General features: G+C 36.8%; 1 protein-coding gene across 29 annotated transcripts in view; it reads left to right on the top strand.

The window, feature by feature from the left end:
- The window catches only part of LOC144978098 (rho family-interacting cell polarization regulator 2-like), a 130,772-nt gene that overhangs the window by 82,303 nt on the left and 40,969 nt on the right, over positions 1-7,500 (top strand). Inside the window, exons 1-2 of one of the 29 annotated variants that reach the window (XM_078923708.1) lie at positions 655-697; positions 6,058-6,338. The exons of 24 other annotated variants lie outside the window; for them this stretch is intronic. The gene's annotated coding sequence lies outside the window, so the exon portion shown is untranslated. Of the gene's footprint in view, positions 1-609; positions 908-5,699; positions 6,339-7,500 lie in introns of those variants that run through there. 4 more of the 29 variants (XM_078923709.1, XM_078923710.1, XM_078923706.1 and 1 more) reach the window with 4 other exon arrangements.

The raw sequence follows: 7,500 nt of genomic DNA on the forward strand, positions 1-7,500 counted from the left end.
CATCCACCCATCCATCTATCCATCTCCATCCATCCATCCATCTATCCATCTCCATCCATCCATCCACCCATCCATCTATTCACTCACCCATCCATCCATCCATCCACCCACCTATCCATCCATCCATCCACCCACCCATCCATCCATCCTTATCCATCCATCCATCCTTATCCATCCACCCATCCACCCATCCATCCACCCACCCACCCACCCACCATCCATCCATCCATCATCCACCCATCCATCTATCTATCCGTGTATCCATCCATATCCATCCATCCAGCCATCCATCCATCCAACTATCCATCCATCCAGCCAACTATCCATCCATCCACTTATCCATCCACCTGACATCAACAAGAGATATCTTATCTAGATCCAAGCACATTGGCCCTGTCGTCTCTGTCACGAAATGACTCTTGTATTATTCAAGACTCGTCAACAAGAAAAAAAAATGTCGATCAACCCCCCCCCCCCCCACCGTTCTCCTGTCATACTTCTTAGGCCCTCCCTCCCCCCCCCCCCACTCCCCGCCCCACCCACCACCCATCCATCCTGAGCGTAGAGATGCTACCTAATACTGCTGCTGTTTCAGCGAGCTGCTAGTTCCTACCTATATAATATGTATATATATTGACAACAGCCCTTGACCGTGAGGTACTGCAGCAGGTGAGAGACATCGGACGGAGTCTGTCAGGTATAAGGGCATTTCGTGTGTGACTGCTCCCACCGTGTGGCGGTCCCAACACGTTTTAATTAATACCGTAACGTTGATTTCAGTATCATTTCATTACTTACTGTGTTGATTTGGTAATTTTTGTCGTGTGTTTGTGTGGATTTATCACTGGAATAATAATTGGGATAATAATAAATTCTTCATGGTTATTATTCAAGTCTTTGTAAAGTGGTAGGTTCTTGAAATTTACAGTTATAATTATTGTATTGGTGGTAGTTGTGATGATGATGATGATGATGGTGCTCGTGATGATGATGATGATGATGATGATGGTGATGATGATGATGATGATGATGGTGATGATGATGATGGTGATGGTGATGATGATGATGATGATGATGGTGATAATAAATATAAGGATGATGATGATGATAATAATAATAATAATAATAATATAATAATAATAATAATAATAATAATAATAATAATACTATTATTTATATTATTATTTATTATTATTATTTTATTATTATCATTATTATTATTATTATTATTATTATTATTATTATTATTATTATATTATTATTATTATTATTATTATTATTATTATTATTATTATTATTATCATTATCATTATCATTATTATTATTATATTATTATTATTATTATTATTATTATTATTATTATTATTATTATTATTATTATTATCATTATCATTATCATTATCATTATTTTATCATTATTATTATTATTATTATTATTATTATTATTATTATTATTATTATATTATCATTATCATTATCATTATCATTATCATTATTATTATTATTATTATTATTATTATTATATTATTATTATTATTATTATTTATATTTGCTGGACAGGAAGTCTACTGTTGCTGTTTCCTCTATTCCCCCTATATTTCCTTTTCCATGTTGCTTTCTTTGTTTTGGAATAATATTGCTTTGTTTTGTCCTTGCCCTGGCCGGAGTCGTTGGCCGAAGGGTAAACAGTCAAATTTGTAGTGTTCGGATTTTTATAAATACCCCCCCCCCCACCCCTCTCTCTCTCTCTTTGTGCAATCATCTCTCTGTTGTTGTTTTTTTTTTTTTTGTTTTTAATATATTTTGTAAATATTGGAGTGTCTTCCTCTTAGCGAGATTCTGTGCTGATGTCTGGATCAGACTTTAAGGTGATCACGTCAAATCACACTGATATTCTGCTCTTGGAATCTATCTCTGTTCCCTTTTATAACCAATCCTTTTGTATTACCTTTTCTTGTGTACTTTTACTTCTAAATATAGAATTATTTTTTGGACAATCCTATTTTCTTCATTAAACCCCCCCCCCCCCCCAAAAAAAAAACAAACAAAAAAAAAAAAAACAAAAAAAAAAAAAACAACAAAACAAAACAAAACACAAAAACTAGAGCTTTTATGTTCAAATTTGCATTTGCCAAATGAATGTAAATAGGGTTGATTTTAGATAGTATGCACTTGGCTAAGAAGTTCACAACATTGCCATCCGGAAGTGTAACTGGCCAACACACAAAACTCTGTGTAACCATGATCATTTATAGTCTGGTTAATACAGTTTAGTGAGAATTACTCATATACCAAAAACAATAACAAAGGCCTGAACTATCTATGCTACGAATATTGACTATGACACTTATTTATGTATTAGATATTGAATTCTCAATGTTATCAATTAATTGATATTGAGTACTGTTTATTATATAAGTGATAAATTGTATCAAGGCATGAAAGTTACACAGATCATTGAAAGGTTTTTAGAACCTATTAGCTATTAAACGATACGATACGATATAGCGCAATATCCACTAAATGTGTCTCAAAGCGCTGTACAAAGGGCCCCTGACCAACAGCAATACGTAACATGTACAATACGAGACATGACGCCTTGTTGGAATTAAAGAGGTCATAAGTACCCAGTGTGGCCGGAATTGCTCCCATGTGACGGTAATAATAATTAATAATAATTGAGCTTTATATAACGCAATATCCACTAAATTATGTGCTCAAAGCGCTTTACAAGGGGTCCCTGGTCAACAGCAACATTTGATTTAACACGTAGGACGAGACATTACGGTACTTAATGTTGATGTTTTTTTTTGTTGTTTTTTTTTTTTTTTTTGGTTCATTTTTCGTTTTTGTTTTTGTTTTTGGTTGTTTTATGTTTATTTGTTTTTATTTTGGTGTCAAACCATTCGGAGCCCTATCTTTTGTCGCATTGTGTTTTTATTACAACGCCTACTTTCTACGTTGTCACCAGTATTAACCCCCTCCTTACCACCTACAGTAAAATCGTCACATTTGTTACGACACAATATACATTTTGTCTTATTCAGATTCAATTTGTACATCACAATGATCTTTGTTTAATTAAGAAGAACATAAAGCTGTGTTGTAGAGAGATTGTTTGAGATTAAAAGTCTATTTTTCTGCTGGGTAAGCCTGCCATTTTGGGAAAAAAACTGAAAATGATCGGTAAGGAGAGAGTTAAAATACAGGTCAGATAAACATTGATAGCTCTGACCGCTTGATGATGACGTTGTACGCAGACAAATACTTTACCCTTGATGATGACGTTGTACGCAAATACTTTACGCTTGATGATGACGTTGTACGCAGACAAATACTTTACGCTTGATGATGACGTTGTACGCAGACAAATACTTTACCCTTGATGATGACGTTGTACGCAGACAAATACTTTACCCTTGATGATGACGTTGTACGCAGACAAATACTTTACCCTTGATGATGACGTTGTACGCAAATACTTTACGCTTGATGATGACGTTGTACGCAGACAAATACTTTACGCTTGATGATGACGTTGTACGCAGACAAATACTTTACCCTTGATGATGACGTTGTACGCAGACAAATACTTTACCCTTGATGATGACGTTGTACGCAGACAAATACTTTACCCTTGATGATGACGTTGTACGCAGACAAATACTTTACCCTTGATGATAACGTTGTACGCAAATACTTTACGCTTGATGATGACGTTGTACGCAGACAAATACTTTACGCTTGATGATGACGTTGTACGCAGACAAATACTTTACCCTTGATGATGACGTTGTACGCAGACAAATACTTTACCCTTGATGATGACGTTGTACGCAGACAAATACTTTACGCTTGATGATGACGTTGTACGCAGACAAATACTTTACGCTTGATGATGACGTTGTACGCAGACAAATACTTTACGTTTGATGATGACGTTATACGCAGACAAATATTTTAGTTTACAGCGTTATTTCCCTGTCCGTTCTACCATTTTGTATTCTTAAAATTTCTCAATGGTGAGAATAAGTTTTTAAAAAATGCGATTTTAATCCGAAATCTGTAACGGACTGAATGATCTCGAGGAGAGATCTCGTGCTTTGTAGACCCTGTCTAAAAAAACAAAACATACAACCAAAACAAAAACAAACAAACAAAAACCCGTGATATATAGTGCAATATCCACTAAACGTGCTCAAAGCGTTTTACAAAGAATCCCTGACCAATAACAACGCGAAACACGTAGAACGAGACATGACGCCTGTTAGGCGATATGACAATTATTTTCCGACAAGAGACAACGCTGTTAACGGCCAGGTACTCATTTTACACCTGAATACGGTCTGAGAATATGGGTAAAGGGCATTTTTCAAGGACTCAACCATGCGCCGAGCGAGGCTTGAACCCAGGATCTTCCGATCCGAAAGCGAGCGTCATACCACAAGACCACATCGCCGCACTCGGATCAATGTATTTCCAATATCGGACAAAAATCGTATAGATAGTATGAAGTTGACGTCACTCTGATCTTTGTTATTGTTTTTTGCCATCCACGTTTATGAGTAATTATCACTTAACTATATCATCCAGACTATAAACGTTCATGGTTGCACGAGTTTTGTGTGTTGGTTCGTTATACTTCTGTATGGAAGTGTTGTGAGCTTCTTAGCCAAGCGCATACAATCTATATTATTATTTTTTTTTAATGAAACAAAAAGATTTTTAAAAATGAGCTTTATATAGCGCAATATCCACTAAATGTGCTCAAAGCGCTTTACAGGGATCCCTTATGATTGCAAAGGCAAACATCTCCCCGGGGATAAATATCTAGACAACAGATAGACGGATGGGCGAATCGCTCTCTACGGCATGTGGAGATTGTGTGGAAATAGCGTCTGCTCTCTTGCCTGCTGTTGACTGTCCTTGGTGTTGGGGATGGCGCCAAGGTCAATCAACAAAGGAAGTGGGACTTGCTGATTGGAATTGCATTGTACGAAAGAATGATGATTTGGTCAGGGGGTTGTGTGTGTGTCTTTGTGTGTGTGTGTTTGTGTGTGTGTGTTTGTGTGTGTGTGTATTTGTGTGTGTGTGTGTTTGTGTGTGTGTGTCTGTGTGTGTTTGTGTGTGTCTGTGTGTGTTTGTGTGTGCGTGTGTGTGTGTGAGTTTCGTGTGTGTCTGTGTTTGTTTGTGTGTGTGTGTGTGTGGTGTGTATGTGTATGCATTTGTGTGTATTTGTGTGTGTTTGTGTGTGTGTGTTTGTGTATGTGTGTGTGATTAAGTCACCAGTGGCGACAGTTGAAACTCCTTATATGGTTGGAGATTCTAGAAACGTGTTGTTGAGACTTTAAGATAAGGACAAAATTAATCTGAGATGACAAAAAACGTACACGATTTTCGAATGGAATGTCTTTGACAGACTGTATGACGCATAGAGAATACAGGACCCTAGTCTGTGGTATGACGCGCTGTCGTAAATTTGTTTTGAATTTGTTTGTATTAATCGTCTAATGATCGATTCATTTGCGTTAACGGTTCAGCGATCCGAATATCAATGAAATCATGAATGGGAATGGAGTCTATAAATATCGTCCAATCGAAATATACCCCGCGATGACATCTATTTATAGCGGCCAATGAACGACTACCTTTAGGAATACCCCGGTACGTTTCATTGTCCCAGCTGTTGAATGCGGTCTGTATGTATCACTACTACGACAATAATAACGCTTACCTCATGTTTGTATACAACTCTTGACAACTTAAAGTCAATTATCATTCAATTTTGTTTTTGTTTTTCTTTTATATTTTTTGACTATGAGAATTCACAGAATGTGTTCACATTGTGTAAAGCGTTTGGATAAATCCCATTGGAATGTGTATTGAACCCCCAAAAATGGGGTCGATTGCGTGTTACAATTATGTACGATTTTGTATAGCATTATTCTGATTCATGAAAAGATAGGAGTGGAGTGTTTGTGCGATCTTGATCCGGTCTATATAAACATTGTGTTCACTTGATATTTTCATTTTCTTATATAATATTGGACTTCAAAGAACTCACCGTCCATACTGAAAAGTTACATGTCTATACATTCAAAGATTTGAGACACAAAAGCATTTTTAGCACGAAGTGACTAGATAGATAAGACTTGTGATTTTGATTATTTTTAAACATTTATATTTTATTATTTGTGTGTGACGGATAAGTGTATTTAGTTTGTTGAAGAACGGTAGGCCAGTGTGTTGGCCTTTTATATCCAGTCGGATACGTATTTTGGTGTCATTCTATCGAGCTTCAATAATCTTATCGGGATTGTGGTGATATATTATTATAGGTGAGTGGCAGTTGTGAATTTATTGTAAAAAATGTCGGAAATGTGAAATTTTAATGGTAATGGTGATAATGATGATGATGATGATGATGATGGTGATGATGATGATGATGATGATGATTGATGATGATGAGATAGTGATTCAATTTTCAGCATTGAAATAATCTCAACCTAACGTCGTTTTGAGGCTTTCGGTGGCAATAAATGTCCAATCTGTACACTGACGCAATCTGGAAAGGGAAACTCATCCTTCAAAGGCTGATCGATAAAAAAAAAAATTTAATTAAAAAATTGTAAAATTCCCTTTATTCATCCCATCGGGGAAATTTGTCTCTAGGGTCTATTCCAAGTGAAGACTGGAATAACCCAGGCGTCAGCCGCAATGCGCGCCGAAAATTGAGCTAGGGCGAGGTGACCACACAGCGCAACGGCGGGTGATAGAACTCGGTACCTTTCGGTTACGAAGCAAAGACCGTACCGCTGAGCCACGCTGCCCACTGATCTAAATAAATAACCCTCATCTTGGCAAAAACTCTCCAACCAGCAACTTGGCACCAGTTTTTCTAGAGTACGCCAGTGTAATATCCAGTCCAGACGAGTCAGTCTGAAGAAAGATCTCATAAGACCAATCGTTGTACGAGCTCGTAGGGGGGGAAAATGATACGAAGTTGCTAGTAGCCGTGGACTGTAAAAAAAAAAATAATGAATAAAATGTATAGAACAACTTCATAAAAGATAAAAATACCAAAACACAGAACGTTTCGGGCTCAAACCCCTTCTTCAGCAATAAAACCACTTAAATTCCAGACAGAGGACAGGAGATTATTAGTATCTGGCACGTCGTCGCGTTGTCAATGAGTACGATATGGTGGATGGTCATGTTAGGATTTCATCTGTTCCCCACGGCCACACCAACGATACTGTTTGTCTCAGGACTATTTGCCTTTGGAAATTGTTTGGTTTAAGAACAAATCAATTTTACAGTTTTACTGACTTTGCCAACATAATCCTTTCATAGCCTCTCCCCCTCTCCTCCTTTTCCCAACACCTTTTCTCAAAATAACCGGAAAATGTCTAGATCGTAGCAAGATTTTTTTAAAAATAATTGCGAGGGTCCCAGGTTTGAGAGGGTAATTTAAATCGAATAATATTTGAAGGACGAGTT

The sequence above is a fragment of the Berghia stephanieae genome, chromosome 8 (genome assembly GCF_034508935.2).
Source record: "Berghia stephanieae isolate SIO BIC M18660-M18661 chromosome 8, UCSD_Bste_1.3, whole genome shotgun sequence".
Classification (NCBI taxonomy): Eukaryota; Metazoa; Mollusca; class Gastropoda; order Nudibranchia; family Aeolidiidae; genus Berghia; species Berghia stephanieae.